Source organism: Elephas maximus, chromosome 13 (assembly GCF_024166365.1).
Source record: "Elephas maximus indicus isolate mEleMax1 chromosome 13, mEleMax1 primary haplotype, whole genome shotgun sequence".
In the NCBI taxonomy this organism is placed as follows: Eukaryota; Metazoa; Chordata; class Mammalia; order Proboscidea; family Elephantidae; genus Elephas; species Elephas maximus.
Genome location: NC_064831.1, coordinates 42,119,751 through 42,135,955, shown reverse-complemented (window position 1 = coordinate 42,135,955; position 16,205 = coordinate 42,119,751). Strand labels below are relative to the sequence as shown.

The 16,205-nt window shown below is 37.2% G+C and overlaps 1 protein-coding gene across 12 annotated transcripts in view; it reads right to left on the bottom strand.

The window, feature by feature from the left end:
- Positions 1–16,205, bottom strand: part of INPP4B (inositol polyphosphate-4-phosphatase type II B) — a 976,853-nt gene that overhangs the window by 848,871 nt on the left and 111,777 nt on the right. The window contains exon 1 of one of the 12 annotated variants that reach the window (XM_049905343.1): positions 809–1,126. The exons of the other annotated variants lie outside the window; for them this stretch is intronic. The gene's annotated coding sequence lies outside the window, so the exon portion shown is untranslated. Of the gene's footprint in view, positions 1–808; positions 1,127–16,205 lie in introns of those variants that run through there. 12 annotated transcript variants of the gene reach the window in all.

Here is a 16,205-nt window from a genome sequence, read left to right as displayed (position 1 = left end):
TTGCTTACAAGTATAGAGAGAGAGTTAGGGAGGGAAGAAGAGGCTGATTGACTGATCTCTGCCATTATCTGTGCAATAGAAAATGGCTGAAATCTAAAAACAAGATGTATCTCTTTGTGAGAGTAACAAAGCATTTCCCAACACACACCTTCTGCCCTGTCTCCCTCACTCATCCCAACTCCCATGGTAAAATCTAAGTAATATCCATCTCTGAAAAATCTCCAAGAAGCGGTAACACTGAGTGCTTTATAAGTTCACTTTTTACCCAGGGTCCATCAAAACACTTGCAATCTCAGAAGTATTCCATGATTCTCTACCCAAGTATTCCATGATCTCATCTTCTAAGCATGTGACTGCTGCCTGGAGTCTATGGAGCTTGAAGGAAAGACAGAACACCCTGAAGTCAGCTGGGAAGTATGAATCACTGACAGCAACTGGTGAAGTGATAGCATCTTGGCATCACTCATTCCATGTCTGACTCTATGATTCTTTAAAATCGTTACCCAATATAACTCAGAGATAGGAAATTGTTGACCACCTACAAAAATGTTCCTGAGACATGGAGGGTTAGGTACACTCTACAAAAGAAACTTAGGTTATCTCATTTCTGACCTAAATCTTTCTTCACTCTGCCTGTTTTCTATTTTCCATATTTCCATTTTAGTATTTTTTCATGTACTTCTATAATTATTTATTTCATTCCCCTCAAAGCATATCATTTCTTACACATCCAGCCTCTTTTTAAAAAATGTTTTAATTTTCAGCAATTTAACTTACTTTTGAATGTGAAATTCTGTTTGACTCCTACCTGAAGGTCTGCCTCAGAAGGTTAAAAGACAATCACTACAAGCCTATAGTCATTGAAGCTGAGATTTCTTGTAGGACTTCCTCAAGCAAACAGACATCTTCAGAGCTTTAAAATGAAAGCCAGCCACTTAAGGTAAACATCAGTGAATCACATCATATGCAGCTGAAAAAGAAAATTAAATTGTTCCATGTGGAGAGCGGAGATTTAGGAGGCCAAAGCGGCCCACTAGCCAGTGCAATGCAGACCTGGGAAGTGAAATACTGATCCACAAGGAGGTTGTCTTTGCAATCTTCTCCTAAAAATCAGTGTTTGATCTCACATGTGTGGAGACTTCACTTGTGTCCTCAGTTCCCCCTCTATATATATCTTCCAGCTCCACCTTCTCTAGACTCACGAGTCACAGCCTGAATTTCCACTCAATCCCCTGTCCCTGAGGTTTGGAACCATACGTCTTTCACGTATCAGAAGTGAAGACCCTGCTGGTCGTTGGAAGAGAAAAAGGAGACTTTGTCCTTTCTCAGCTTCACTGTTTGATTTTAAGGAACTCGCTGGGGAAATTCTGGACTTAATGAGCCCTTTTTTTGTCCTTGGAAGAGTCACAGAATGCAGCTGTCAGGCAGCAAGAGCTGTACAGAAGTCTTGCAGATCCTGACTAAGTCTTCAGATAATACCATGTTTTATATCGTCAGTTTCCTATGGCCTGGCTGCTGAGACTCTAAAAAAAAGAAAAGTTTTGTTTTTTTTTTTTTCAAGAGACTCTACCTCCTATAAATTCCCCAACAAAGGAGGACAAGATGCGTCCTCTTCGTTGGCCACATTTTCCTGCACATTCCGAGAGGTCTTTGAAGAATTTTTTCTTTTTTTCTGTATATAATATATAATAACTATCTGTATTAAAAATATAAAAAAATATATATATATATATATAATAACTATCTGTATTAGCAGATACTTATTAGAACTCAGTGATCCAGGAAGAGTTTCCTGAGTATCTCCAAGCATTGAGCTAGGATCTATAGATCCAGTTCAGAAGAATATTACTGTATTTTTACACGAATAACATGCACCTTCTATGTTTGTTTGCCAACCTCTCTTTCTCTGCCATGAGGTAGGTGTGCCATGCCATTTTTTTTTATATTTTATTGTATTTTAGGTGAAAGCTTACTAAGCAAATTAGTTTTCATTCAAAAATTTTATACACAAATTGTTTTGTGACATTAGCTGCAATTCCTGCAATGTGTCAGCACTTCTCCTTTCCCTTTGCACCCTGGGTTCTCAGTGTCCATTCATCGACGTTTCCTGTCCCTCCCTGCTTTTCATCGTTGCTTTTGCACAGGTGTTGTCCATTTGGTCTCATATACTTGATTGAACTAATAAGCACATTCCTCAACGTTTGTTTTTGTTTGTTTTGTAGGCCCCTCTAATATATGGCTAAAAGGTAGACTTTGGGAGTGGCTTCAGTTCTGAGTTAGCAGGGTATCTGGAGGCCATAGTCTCGGGGATTCCTCCAATCTCTGTCAGACCAGTAAACCTGGTCTTTTTTTTTTTTTTGAGAATTTAAATTTTGTTTTACATTTTTCTCTCGCTCTGTCCAGGACCCTCTTTTGTGATCCCTGTCAGAGCAGTCAGTGATGGTAGTGGGGCACCATATATGTCTTCTGGGTTCAGGTTGGGGGAGGCTGTGGTTCATGTGGTCCATTAGTCCTTTGGGCTAATATTTTCCTTGTGCCTTTGGTTTTTCTCATTTCCCTTTGCTCCAAACTCAATGCAACCAATAGATGTATCTTCGATGGCCGCTCGCAAGCTTTTAAAACTCCAGACGCTACTCACCAAAGTAGAATGTAGAACATTTTCTTTATCAACTATATTATGCCAACTGACCTAGATGGCCCCTGAGACCATGGTCCCCAGCTCTCAGCCCCAGGAACTCAGTCCCTAGGGTATCTGGATGTGCCTAGGAAGCTTCTAAGAACTGAATTCCACTATATTATGTGTCATCTTTCCTTTCACCAAAGAAAACCCTTCCCTACTATATAGTTAGTGATTTCCCCTTCCCTTCCTTCCTCGTAACATCAAGGATTGTTTTTTCCTTTTGTATACACCTTTTCTTGGTTTTTTTATGATAGTGTTCTCATACAATATTTGTCCTTTTTGATTGACTTACTTCACTCAGTGTAATGCCCTCCAGATTCATCCATGTTGTGAGATGTTTCACAGATTCATTATTGTTCTTTATTGTTGCATACTATTCCATCGTGTGTGTATACCATAATTTGTTTATCCATTCTTCTGTTGATTGCCATTTAGGTTGTTTCCATCTTCCTGCTATTGTGAATACATCAATTCGTGTGATGACTATTAATTCTCTAGGATATACTGCTAGGAGATAGTTTGCTGGATCATATGGTATTTCTATTTCTGGCTTTTTAAGGAGGCACCATATCATTTTCCATATTGGTTGTACCATTTTACATTCCCATCAGCAGTGCAGAAGAGTTCCACTCTCCCTGCAACCACTCCAACATTTCTTCTTCTTTTTTTTTTTTTTTTTTGATTAGTGCCAGTAATGTTGGGGTGACATGGTGTCTCATTGTAGTTTTGATTTGCATTTATGTAGTGGCTAGCACTCATAGCGACCCTACAGGACAGAGTAGAACTGCCCCACAGAGTTTCCAAGGAGTGCTTGGTGGATTCAAATGCCTGACCTCTTGGTTAGCAGCCATAGCACTTAACCACTACACCATCAGGGTTGCTATGAGTCAGAATCGACTTCACAGGAATGGATTTGGTTTAGTTTTTAATGGCTAGTAATCACAAGTATTTCCTTATGTATCTGTTAGTTGCCTGAAAGTCTTCACTTGGTGAAGTGTCTGTTCATATTATTTGCCCATTTTTTAACTGCCTTATTTGTCTTTTTGTTATTCAGTTGTTGAAGTATTCTACAGATTTTAGAGATTAGACCTTTGTTGGGTATATCATAGCCAAAATTTTTTTCCCAGTCTGTAAGTTATCTTTTACTCTTTTGGTGAAGTTTTTGATAAGCACAAGTGTTTAATTTTTAGGAGCTCCCAGTTATCTAGTTTATCTTCTGGTGTTTGTACTTAGTTATGATTTGTAGTCACTTTATGCCATGTGTTAGGGCCCCTAGGATTGTCCCTATTTTTTCTTCCATGATCTGTATCTTTTGAGGTTTTATATCTAGGTATTTGATCCATTTTGAGTTAGTTTTTGTGTATTGTATGAGGTATGGGTCCTTTTTAAAGACGGACATCCAGTTTTGACAGCACCAATTGTTAATCCACCAGCCACTCCTTGGAAATCCTATGGGGCAGTTCTACTCTGTCCTACGGGGTCACTATGGGTCGGAATCAACTCTAAGCCAATGGGTTTGGTTTTTCCCATTTAATGGACTTTGGTTCTTTTTCAAAGATCAGCTGACCATAGGTGGATGGATTAATGTCTAGATTCTCAATTCTTTTCCATTGGTCTATGTGTCTGTTGTTGTACCAGTACCAGGCTATTTTGACTACCATGGCTAAGATGAGCTCTGAGGTCAGATAATGTGAGGCCTTCTATTTTGTTCTTTTTCTTTGATACTGCTTTGTTTATCAGGGGTTCTTTCCTTCCACATAAAGTTGGTGATTAGTTTTTCCATCTCATTAAAGAATGCTGTTGGTTATTTGGATCGAGACTGCATTTTATCTGTAGATCACTTTGGGTAGAATTGTCTTTTTCACAATGTCGAGTCTTTCTATCCATGAACATGGTATATTTTTCCATTTATGTAGATCTCTTGGTATCTTGCAACAGTGTTTTTTAGTTTTCTTTGTAGAGGTCTTTTACATCCCTGGTTAGATTTATTCCTAAGGATTTTATCTTTTTAGGAGCTATTAAAAATGGTATTTCCTTTTCAAAGTTCTTATTGTTGGTGTATAGGAATCCAACTGATTTTTGTATGTTGATCTGGTATCCCACTATTCTGCTGAATCTTTCTATTAGTGCTAGTAGTTTTCTTGTGAAATCTTTAGCCAAATTCTCACTTTTCTTTAGTTAAACTTCTTTCTAACTGTATAGTGCAGTGAGGCAATGGTGGTGAGGTAGTATGTTCTTTGTAATTCTCATTATCATAAAATATTTAAGCATATCCAATAATACTTGTAAGCTATCTTGTGGCTGTTGGATTACTTGCGCACACACTTTAAAGTGAAGCCAAATTGATTTGTTGTTAACCTGCTGATTATCACCTTGGCATCTGCAGTCCAGCTGGTATGATGAAGACCAGGTCAGCCAGGAGAACATCTCAAAGAAAATTTGCATATTGATTCCCCTCTCTCCTTACCTCTTTTTGGCCACATTTGAGGCTTGCTGTGGTCTAGGAATACTGGGAAGCATACATCTTTTCAAATAGAGAAGTTCTCAAATCTTTCAAAAATTTGCTTTCAGAATGAATTTTACTGTTAAAAACCCATCTGTGGTAGAATATGCTTCTCAAAGAGGAAATAAAACATTTTTTTTCACAGAAATTGGTTTCCTCATGGAAAAGAAGAGATGAGCTTTATGTTAATATGTTTGTGACTAAGAAAATATTTAAGAATTATATCAGTGTTATTTTTTGTTTTGTTTTTGCAAATTGTATTAAAAAAAAAAAACTAAGATGCTTATTATGTGTAAGTTTAGTGAAAAACTCTGAAGATAACTTGTCACCACCTTCCTACAATCCCAACTATAATTCTCCTCTTTCCTTTCCTTTCCTTCCTTTTTTCACAAATGCCCGGTCCAGGTCTTATTGAGTCCTAAGAAAACCTTATTAGGCACTACTACTTGGTGATAGATTTCCATCTTCAGCAATTGAAAAATAAGAATAATCTCAAGTGAGGTCATATTTAGTGGTGTGTGTGACAGTTGTGCTCATTTACAAACTTACTGCTCTGGAATAAAGAAGTGTGTGAATTTTTCATTCAAAATTTCCCTTTATATTTTAATACTTCTCTGGGATTTTTTATTTACACAAAAATAACTCCAAAATATTATTAGCTAGGGGCTGCTTTTGCATTCTATTTCTCAAGTAAATGAGTCATGTTGTTCTCTAAGACATCTTTTACTAAGGAGCTTTTTCATTTGGGCCAAAGCAGTGGTGACCCAGTGTGCTGACAAGCAGTAAAAATAATTGCTTGGAACCAAAACAGTGTGTTCATATGGGAATAAGCAGAGTACACTTCGAGGAATGTTCCTACTCTTTCTTTCTTTCCTGATCCCCTCCCTGCCCACACCAATATTACCATCATGCTGTATCCTTGTTCACAGTTGTGCTTACCCAGTGTGAAAAATTCTTGGAACAGCATTTTAAATGCAGCTGTATGCGACTCAGCAAGAGGTATCCTTTTCCAAAAGCCAAAATAAAAAACAAACAAAAAAATGAAAAACACTTCAAAGTTATTTCAAGCAGAGTGTGGGGATTCCTTTACTATTTGCCAACATAAATAAATATATATATTTACGTATATACATATATATATGTTAGTCAAGTTATATTTCATTTACATGTATTTTATACATATACCAAAAAACCAAACCCATTGCTGTTTTTTCGCACTCTGACTCATAGTGACCTGATAGCACAGAGTAGAACTGCCCCATGCAGTTTCCAAGGCTGTAAATCTTATGCAAGCAGACTGCCACATCTTTCTCCTGCAGAGTGGCTGGTGTGTTTGAACCCCTGACCTTTCAGTTAGCAGCTAAGCATTTAACCACTGTGCCACCAGGGCTCCTTTTATACATATATTTATATTTATATATATATATAAATATGTATAAACAAGTAAAATATATATTGTTGTTTTTTGTTGCAATTGAGTCAATTTCTAGTCATGGTGACCCCATGTGTGCAGAGTAGAACTGCTCCATAGGGTTTTCAAGGCTGTGACCCTTTGGAAGCAGATAGTCAGGCCTGTCTTCCAAGGTGCCTTTGGGTGGATTCGAACCACAACCATCTAGCTAGTAGTAGAGCACTTAACCATTCATTCCATCTGGGACCTTCAAATTAATGCTGTTATTGTTATTAGGTGCTGTTGAGTCATTTTCGATTCATAGCAACCTCATGTGACAGAATAGAACTGCTCCACAGGGGTTTCTAGACTGCAATCTTTATGGGCACAGATTACCAGGTCTTTCTCCCATGGAGCCCCTAGGTGGATTTAAACTGCCAACCTTTTGGTTGGTAGGCAAGAACTTAATCATTTGCTCCACCAGGGCACCTTCCCCTCTGCGAAAAAAAATATAGATAGATAGATAGATAGATAGATAGATAGATAGATAGATAGATAGATAGATAGATAGATAGATAGATAGATAGATAGATAGATAGATAGATGATAGATAGATAGATAGATAGATATAGATAGATAGATAGATAGATAGATAGATAGATAGATAGATAGATAGATAGATAGATAGATAGATAGATAGATAGATAGATAGATAGATAGATAGATAGATAGATAGATAGATAGATAGATAGATAGATAGATAGATAGACAGATAGACAGACAGATAGACAGACAGATAGACAGACAGATAGACAGACAGACAGACAGACAGACAGACAGACAGACAGATAGACAGACAGACAGACAGACAGACAGACAGATAGACAGACAGACAGACAGACAGACAGACAGACAGACAGACAGACAGATAGATAGATAGATAGATAGATAAACTCTGGTAGATTCATACAATGGAGTTATTACTCAGCAATAAAAAGAAACAAGCTATCAAGCCACAAAAAGACGTGCAGGAACCTTGTTATTGCTAAGGGAAAGATGCCAGTCTGAAAAAACTACATCCTGTATGATTCCAACTACATGACGTTCTGCAAAAGGCAAAATTATAGAAATAGTAAAAAGATCAGTGATTGCCATAGGTTCAGGCACTGGAGGGAGGGATGAATAGTTAGAGCACAGTGCATATTCAGGGCAGTAAGACTATTCTGTACGACACTGAAATGGTGGGCACATGACATTATGCATTTGTCAAAACCCAGAGGACTATACAACATAGACTGAACCCTAACGTAAACTATGGAACTATGGATTTTCCTCAGTGATAATGTATTAATATTGGCTCCTCAGTTGTAACAAGTGTGCTACCTCAGTGCAAGATGTTAATAACGGGGGAACAGTGTACAGGGGAGAGAGGGGGCATGTGAGAACTCTCTATACTTTCTGCACAACTTTTTTTATAGGCTTAAAACCTCTCTAAAAAATAGTCTATTAAGAATAATAATAACAACAAAAAAAAAAAAACCCATTGCCATCTAGTCGATTCCGACTCGTAGTGCCTGTATAGGATAGGGTAGAACTGCCCCAGAGGGTTTCCAAGGAGAGGCTGGTGGATTCCAACTGCAGCCAGGCCCTTACCTATGGTGCCACGAGGGCTCCCTATTAAGAACAATAAAAGTGTATTTGTACAAAGTGAAAGTATTCAATCTCAAAGCCTGATATAATATACCTAAACTCTGGATCTTTGGCTTTTGCAAATTCACCTTATGCTTGAAAAGAGCCAGTCTGCCCAGCCATAGGCTGCAGAAAAACACACTTGTATACCACAGTACAATTTATAATTACATAAATTCTTCATGGCTATTCTTGCTTTATAGCACACCTACCTCAAAGGGCTGCAAAATTAAATGAAAAAATGCAGGTATCCTCAACACCTAGTTTAGTCCCAATGAACAGAAACTCTTGTTCTTCTTATTACTGATTTCATTTCCTTCTGTGAATGACATCCGTTTTTATTCTACTACACTCATTGGTCTGTTAGTCTTTTCTTGAGTTAACCTGGAAATCAAGGACTAGCCAGCCATAGGCTCATTTACCTAGGGTTTTCTTTGTGAAGGGCACTGAGTAATTCATAGTGCGTGAATTCCTCAGACTATAATCTATATCTATACCAATTTCTCTCCATTTCCTGATTCTAGGTTTCACCAAAATCAATTAGAAATAATATTACATTGGCTTTTTATTAAGTTTCTGAAACAAAATTTTAATTCGTGCTTAATTATCCTGCTTTTTGAAAATTATTTTTTCTCTCCCTGTTATTTTCCTCTGTCAGTGATCTTAATTAGTCCTATTTTCCATTACTTCTGAGTTGCACAGCTATAATTTTAACTCTTTTTAAAAGAGTTATTATAAGGCTGTCAGAACTGAAAGAAAAACAATTAAAAAGGAGCTATTGCTTCTAAGAGTTGAAGATTCACCCTTCTCTGCAAGCATAGAACATATCTGCACAGGTAGAACAAGCACAGATATAGGATCAGTCTGGGACCATGCACGAATTATTATAATAAACAAGTTTAATTAGTTTGTTTTAGAGAGAAATAAAATGTCATCATGTGTTCAGCAGAAGAATTTATTCTGTTACCTTTGCCCTATAAAATGTTTGCTTGATCTTCAGCGATAAGCCACAACTCACAGTTGAGATGCTGCGAGTTGATGCCATTTTGGTGGCATAGTAACAATATCTACACCCTGAAGAAAGAGAATGTTTTTGAGCTTTAGTAATAAACTCTTTCTCTCCCCCCCTCCCCTGCACCTTCCTCCTTGCACACAGAATCCCAATTTTGTTCAGGCCTTGCCCATAAAATCCCAACTTTTATCAGGAATCAAACCCTCCATTGGCTTCAGAGGAGGTAGTCATACCTGTAGATCCAGCCCCAGCCCCAGACCCAGAGTGTGAATCACAATTTATTCAATTTCCTTTGCCAGTGATTGCATTATGCTGGGTAGGTAATATAATTCTCAGTTCTGATGAGAGTTTGAGAGAAGATTCTAAAAAGGGATGATGAAGAAGAAAGGGTTCCCCTTCCGCTCCTGGATGTTGTCATGTCTGCATTGTGTTATGAAATTGCAGCAGCCATCTTGGGATCATGAAGAAAGTCAGCCTGAAAGACAATGCTATGGATGGTAGAGTAGAAAGATGAAGTGAGTAGGGTTTTGATGACAGAAAACTGCTAAATTTTCTAACCTTGGAACTCCTCTATCTGTATAGTTCTTCCTATAGAAGAAAATGAATTCTTCAATTATTTAAGACATTTTGTGTTGGGATCCCTGATCTCTGATACTTGTAGTCAAATCATCCTAACTAAGCTATAGCAATGTCATGCTTGCCAAGGCTAAAAAACGCCCCGCATTTTAGTGTTAGGATAGGGGTTGCTTCCCTTGATTCATAACATTCCATGACCTGTTCTCTATTAGCTTCTAACTCTATAAGCATGAGCTATTATAATTTGGAAAGGAAAGGAGATTCAAAGCACTAGGCAAAATAGCAGATACGTCAAATACAAAAAAGTGAGAGTAATGTGTAAAACTCACCGAAGAAAAGTAGTTATAAACAAAGGACAGAACTGGATCTGTAGATTTCATTAAATTCATCATTCTGGTGTGCCTATTCAGAATGAACAAATCTTTATGGATTACCTGAACAAGGCATGTGAGATTGAAAACAATGAGTGAGATAGAATCATGGCTAAAAATGGCTAAGAAGAGCAGTAAAAGAAATAAATGTAAAAATCTTAGATTTAGGTCCAAAAATGCAGTGGACAGATTTAGTAAAGAGCTAGAAAGAAGTTCTAGATGTTGTAGTTGTTCCCAGTTTTGGTGTGTGGCTACAAATACTGTTATGTGGCTCCCATAAACATTATGTTATCTTGCCTTTCATTAATTGAGTATTGTGTCTATGTAGATGGCTTTCATCCATTACTAGATATCAAAATCATCTGTGGAGCTTTTAAAAAATGCAAATGTCTGCGTCCAACTCTAGACCTCATGAATCACAACATTTTGGGGTTGGGCCAGGCTTTGGGCATTTTGTAAAATCCCATCATCCACAGCCAATGACACTGGTCTAGACTCTAGATCAAGCAAGATCTGCTGAATTTGACTCTGAATAGATCTCATCAGTGAGACATTATTTAGTTCTGGAAACCACAGTTTCAAAGCAGACATTTAAAATTGGAGTGCACCCAAAGGACACCAACCAGGATGGTGAGGAATCTTTTTATTATGTTATATGATGAGTAAATGAAAAGACACGGGGATTATTTGGTGTGGAAGTGAAAAGATTTAGGAGAAACCCATGAAGCATTATAGGTATGTTGGATGTTTAAGATCCCACATGTGGAAGAGGTGCTACTCTTTGATAGCTCTGAAATAAATAAAGGATTAGGGAGCTAATGAGTGGAAGTTAAAAGGTGACAGATGCTAGATCAGTATGAAGAAGGCTTTTGAACCCATTAAAGGCATTAAATGTTCAGCAATGGAAAAGGCTGCTTTGAAAAATAGTACCCTTCTCATAATTGCAAGTGGCCCCCAAAAAGCCAGATGACAGTCTATAAGGAAGGTAAGGACACTTGCCCTTAGTAGCTAGTGCACTAGAACGTCTCTGAGGTTTCCTTTGACTTTGAGATTCCACTAAACTCTGAGTAACATATCACTTAGAAATTACAGAAACAAAGCATGGAAAGGCAACATGGAATTCACCTGTAAAAGACCCCTCATCTTATGAATAGCTATTTCTAGCATTTAGTGAGTAACTACTATGTGGCAGACACTTCATGCACGTAATTCTTAGTTCTCACAGCAACCCAAATGATCCTATTATTAGTCTATTGTATTTAAGGAAGCAAGTTTCTGAGAAATGATTGGATTTACTTTAATAAGGATTTTACTATTATATTTGTATCTCAGAGAGAACTTGAGCCCAGATCTTTTACAGAGCTTAAAAAAAATTACCCCATGAACAATTGTGTTACATACTTAGATAACAGGAAACAAGGAAAAAGCATGTAGATTTTTTGTTCAGCTTTCCAAGGGACAGGAAAAAAGGGGGTGAAATTTTTCAGGAAAAATTAGAAAATCTATATGTTGTCATATTTTTGAATGATATTTTGTCTAGGTAATTAAAGCCAAGCCCAAGTACCTGAAATCAGTATCTGTCCATGAGTCACTAAACATACAACTGCTAAAGTTCACAAATATCTAGAAACCTATATTTCTAATTAATTAGATAGTATCATGGAGTTAAGAACACTATCCCTGAACAAATAAATCTGGCAAATGCTATTCTTATGCCGTCATATTAACAAACAGCAATATGTCATTTTAACTGTTCCTCTGCCGTGTCTAGAAAAGACAGAGAAAATGCCTTTCAACTCGTAAAAAAGATACTTAGAGAAGAATGTAAAATCAGAGAACTTGGTAGGAAAACATAGCAAAAATATATAAATTATCCTAAAATGTCATTGTTTTATACAAACTGGCAGTTACACAAATGACCAGCAGTATGCTTGAAGTTAGTGTCAACATTGATAAAAGCCTTCACGTCAATTCCACAGATGAAATCAACTATGCGAAGAGCCAAGATACTCTTAAATAGCAACAAATTATGCTGAAAATGATTGACTCAAAAAAAAAAAGGTATAGTCATGTTATAAAGAAGCCCAATATAAGAACTGCTAATTGTAATTCTGATAATTTTATTTATTTCTACTGTTCTGCAGTAAATTCTGTACAAAACCACTGAAATAAGATTTTTGTGATGAAAAGTGTTCCCTACACAAACTATGTTCTCTCTTTTACATCTGGGCTTTAGCAATACTTTTACCATATCTAGAAATATTATCAATTATCCATCCTCATTCTCAATTCCTCTCCTCTGCCTAAATTGCACTCATTCTTTCAGTCTCAGATGATAAGTTAGTACCTTTGAGAATTCTTCCCTGACCATCCTCCCAAAGCTGTGTAGGTGTCACCCCAAAATGAACACTAGCACTAGAACACTGTGCTTACCCATAACCTAGCACAAAGCACACTGACCTGTTTCTTGTTTAGTTATTTATTTGTACCCCTGCCCCCATCTTTCAGTGCATGTACCCACAAACACATAAACACACACACGCACACACATACACACACACTTAGATTATAAGCTTCCTCTGGGCCAGGACATAGAATTTAGTATCTTCCTAAGAACACAGTATACACCTAACATATTTTACTTGAGTGATTACATTGTCATAAGGAGAACTAATTTTTTTGCTGTTGGCTAAGAAAAATCCACATCTTCTTGAACATTTCTAATTATATTATTCCTCATTCTCTGTTTTTCCTCTTGGCCAGGCTAACGGGAGTCTTCAGCCCTTCTCCCAGGAATAGTTTAAGCTTTGGGTATGAGTCCCTCTAGACATTTTCTGTACTGATTCCCAACTTTGAGGACAGAGAAAATGTATAATACATCATTTATTTTAAATCATTACCTGGAAAGTCTTTCCACACAAAACTGTCAAAACAGCATATGGTCAAGGCTAAGAAATCTATCCCTATTAACACTTGTGGAAGTTATTTGTCAGGTGAGTGAGTCTTATTTTTCTATTAATTTTGTATTTAAAAAAGTTTATTCAGTGAATCTCAATGCAATCAGTACTGTGAGAGAATTTTAAAGCCCATTCCACGTTAGGAAAATTTACTTGAAAGTCCCTGTCAAAGTGACCAAGAATGTGTGATATTTGTTTCCATTTTTATACATTGACAACAGTAGACAGAGATTGCACCAATCTGTTGTGTCAGATATTACATTAAGTGAATTACATTATCCTGTTAAATTGAAACACAAGGTCAGCTCTGACTTTTTGTCCACTCACGTATGAATCAATCACACTTAGGGACAGTTAAGACATAACAACACAGTCTCAGCAAAGGGTAGAATATAAAACCAAACCAAATCCATTGCAGTCAAGTTGATTCCAGTTCATCGAGACCCTACAGGACAGAGTAGAACTGCCCCGTAGGGTTTCCAAGGAGCCGCTGGTCAATTCAAATTGCTAATCTTTCAGTTAATAGCCGAATGTTTAACCACTGTGCCACCAGATACCAAGATATTCTACCAAGGGTAGAATATAAGCCATTTCAAAACCCTCAGACAACAGCAGGTCCAGTGGGGTAGATCTGGGAGCTAGCCAGGTTTGGCTTGCTAGCCAAATATGACCATTTCTGGTCTTCTAGATCCAACAAGAATCCCTGACACAATTGAATATAAAACTGTGTTACACAACTTGAGCACATGGCTTAGGTTGGGCTTCCCTTAATCACCTCGGGCAGAGAGAAGAGCTCTCTGTCACAGTGCAGCGTAGCCATATGCCAAGTGCACACAAGCACACCCACGCTGTTTCTCATTTGTTCATTTTGATGCACTCTCTGTTTCTGTGTTGGGTGCCACGGCCCTCATTCTGCATCCCCCTGGCATGGAAGCATTTTAAAGCCTGCAGGGTTCCTGGGAACACTCTGACACTACAGTGAAGCAATAGAAATTCACAGACCACACCTACCTCAGTTCTGCAATTGCATGACCTGGATCACCTCTCTACCTCCTATACAGACACACACACACAAACACATATACAAAAGGTTTGCTAAACTTCAAAACGAGAAACTTGGGAAGACAGATTATCTTACTGATACAAATTCTCTGTGTAACTCTGGGATCTACCATAATACTGCCAGGTGAGTTTATTCAAGGAATAAAAATAGCTGCCCTGAGCTAATGCTCCTCAGATTGAAGCTGGTTTACGGCATATCGCACAGCAGTAAAGCAATCCTATGGAAGAATTTGTCAGCAAGTCGGCCCATGTTTTTCCGTGAATTTCCCTGCCTGGTTGGCCTAATCTCATACAAATATTAGCGTATTCGTAAGAGAACAACTGTTATCTTTAGTCACTGCAATAGAATGCAGTGCATATGTGGTGGAGTGTGTGCCATACATTTCAGGATGTAATGTGGATCAAAGGAAAGAAGGAATTTAAGAACAAGAGTGAAATCTTGGCTTCATGGAGAAGTCATTTAAACTCTGTAAGCATTGATTTTACCAGCCTGCAGCTACATTATCTTATTTGAACCTTGTATACCCAACCCACTGCTGTCGAGTCAATTCCGGCTCATAGTGACCCTATAGAACAGAGTAGAACTGCCCCATAGAGTTTCCAAGGAGCACCTGGCGGATTCGAACTCCTGATCTCTTGGTTAGCAGCCATAGCACTTAACCACTAGGCCACCAGGGTTTCCGAACCTTGTATAAACACTGTAAAAATTGGTTAAAAATTTATAATTAAATATATTCTTTTTTCCAAGTACATTAACTTGTCAGCACTGACAGAGCCTTTCATAATTTTATAAAAATCATTATCACATTTTACTTATGTAGTGAAATGAGAGATTAAAGGAAAATACTATTTCAGTACATATTAATTAATTTCACCCTTGATTCCATTTAAGCCTCAATAACAAGATAAAACACTGAAAAACAAATAAGAGAATACACTATAAACCAAAAAACCCACTGCTGTCAAGTCAATTCCAATTCATAGCAACCCCATAGGACAGAGTAGAACTGCCCCACAGGGTTTCTTTCCAAGGAGCACCTGGTGGATTTGAACTGCCGACCTTATGGTTAGCAGTTATAGCTTTTAACCACTATGCCACCAGGGTTTCCACACATTATAAAGCACCGTGATATAGTCCATAGGCTGGGAGAGATTCACTAGAGAAACTGGTACATGATTGAGAAGGAAAACTTCTTAATTACAATATCAAATCATATGATATCATACCATAACACCAAGAAGAACTCTGCAAATCATAAACACATTCAACTTGGGCTTGTTGTTCTTCTAAAGGAAGAATAAAGAGTATCGTATAAAGCTAGTAAACACAAATCAATGTACTAGCTCTACCACCAAAGTAAAAGTGATGTCAGAACACTTTTACCTAAGGTTACATTGTCATGCTTATACCTCTCTGCGGCTAGGAAATTTTCCAAAGACAAGAACAAAAAATTTTGCCCCGTAAAAAAAGAAATTTTCTATGAAAACCAAAATCAACAAAGAAGCAATATAAAAAGTCAAGAAAGATGAAATTATTTTAGCTCTTTTAAGAAAAAAATTCTGTAGGAAATTAATGACTAAAAATATCCATTGACAGCTTCCTAAAAGCTCTATCAGTTGTTTAAAATTCTTTGAGCTTATTCAGTTTTCAGATGCTTTATTTCAAGTTCAAAAAGTTATGACAAAATGCTAATTTTATTACTGTAATTTATGAGAGCATTTTTTTTTCTTTTCTATTAAGAAAAAAAGTTTTTACCCATTTTAAGGATAGTTCGCATCCATCTTCTTCACGTGTCAGAAAAAATTACTCATGTGTGTGAATTTTCTTATGAAGTAAAAGAGAATATACATAATTTATATCTAAAATATAAACTGCATTTAATCTGTACTTTGTAGGTAAAAATTCACAAACTAACCAAAAACAACAATGAAAGCGCTTTTCTGACTAAAATCATTACATTCGTT